Source organism: Protopterus annectens, chromosome 10.part0, assembly GCF_019279795.1.
Source record: "Protopterus annectens isolate FY-2018-M chromosome 10.part0, PAN1.0, whole genome shotgun sequence".
NCBI lineage: Eukaryota > Metazoa > Chordata > Ceratodontiformes > Protopteridae > Protopterus > Protopterus annectens.
The window spans coordinates 852,070,339-852,071,596 of record NC_056744.1 but is presented as its reverse complement, the minus strand read 5'-3'; positions in this window follow the sequence as shown (position 1 = coordinate 852,071,596).

Here is a 1,258-nt window from a genome sequence, read left to right as displayed (position 1 = left end):
GTTTTCTGTATTTATTTGAAGTTGTCCTGCAATGTTGTTTTAAAATATTTCCTGTGATTCTGAACAGTGTAGTCACTGTGTTGAGTTATTGAGTATTGTCTTTGTCAGTTATTATTTATTATTAAATATATTTAAACCTTTTAATTGTGGCTGGTTTATTTAGAGATATTTAAGCTCTTACGAATACTTGCATATGTATTTGGTGACACTGTATAGGCCACTCCTAAATAGCCTTGGCCTTGGTCACACTTAAAATTTGGATTATTAGTAACATTACACAGTAGGATTGGTAACCCTTTGGGAAGGGCCTTTAGTAGCTGATAAAAAATCTGGTTGGTGGCAGTGATAAATATCATTTAGCTTAGGGAGAAGGGGACATAGCTAGAAAACCTTTGACAGCCTTACTCAGAAGTGTCTGTATGTTTTTATATAAATCAAATCTCAAAGTGTGTGTGTGTGTGTGTGTGTGTGTGTGTGTGTGTGTGTGTGTGTGTGTGTGTGTGTGTGTGTGTGTCAGTTACTTTGGCAGGGACACGAAGCACTGTTTGGACAGAGAGGGTGCTGGAGGTTTTGGCTTGACCACTTGGCTGAGATCTTAACCCTAAAGCTGTGCCAGTGGGGAGTCTTACTGGAGATCTGGAGAAAGAGGCAGAAACCATCCCCAGACTGACTGTGTTCTCTGTGTGCTCGTAAGGGAAACTGTACTTTACTGTGTGTGTGTGTACTTGTCATCCTCCCAATGCCAGCGTCCATCACTGGTGCTAGTGGTGAGAATTGAGGCTCCTTGATTACTGGGCCAGTGCAGGGGTGTCACATAAGCACTCCAAAGTCTGACCACAATTTAAAAAGTTTACTTTTTCTTTTTTTTTTTAAGAAAAGGTGCTTATTTTTGATAGGGTAGTAATTGGTCAGCATACCTTGAGGCATGTGAATTATTTTGGCAATTGATACTGGAAGTAAACAAAAGGCCAGGGTTAAATGAAAAAACATCCAATAATAGTTTACTGGCTAATAAAAAAGCAAAGCCATAAAAAATACAAAATTGTGATTTTTGTAAAGTTTTATGTTGTTCTTAGGAATGTTTATTAAGGTTGGTCTTAAATACTGTGAACTTCTAATGAATGTTTTTTTACGAAGGTGACGAGTAATTAATTAGATATGTTATAGTCTTACTGGTATTTTTATAGGCTTGTTCTCTTTAATGAATTATTCTATTTTACTAGGTGGTGATATATTAGTTGTTATTTATTACATGTAT